The 328-nt window shown below is 64.0% G+C and overlaps 1 protein-coding gene across 1 annotated transcript in view; it reads left to right on the top strand.

Moving 5' to 3' along the window:
• The window catches only part of ABR (active BCR-related), a 25,508-nt gene that overhangs the window by 4,280 nt on the left and 20,900 nt on the right, over positions 1 to 328 (top strand).

Raw genomic sequence — 328 nt, 5'->3', positions numbered from 1 at the left:
CGGAATGGGACAGGGAGATGCTGCTCTGCGGTTGTGCCCACCCCGTGGCTGAGCCCCCCCTGGGTGCTTCCAGCTGCCGGGCACGACAACCAGGGCTGGCGGGGGCAAAACAGGACCAATATATCCCCAAATGGCTCATTGCCCCCGTTGTTCCCATGGCTCTGCTTGGTCCCGGTCTGGGTGGCAAAGCATAGCTCCCGAGCATGGTTTTTAGGACAGAGTGCTGTGGGGGAGGACAGGGTACACCAAGTGTTTGAGGCTGTCCAGGGGTTGGGGCACCTCCATGCCTGAGCGCTGGCAGAGCCTGCCCGGGGGTCCCGGAGTCCCC

This window comes from Charadrius vociferus, unplaced genomic scaffold, assembly GCF_000708025.1.
Source record: "Charadrius vociferus isolate BGI_N301 unplaced genomic scaffold, ASM70802v2 scaffold793, whole genome shotgun sequence".
NCBI lineage: Eukaryota > Metazoa > Chordata > Aves > Charadriiformes > Charadriidae > Charadrius > Charadrius vociferus.
Note: the sequence above shows the minus strand (reverse complement) of the source record. Positions and strands in the feature narration are given on the sequence as shown.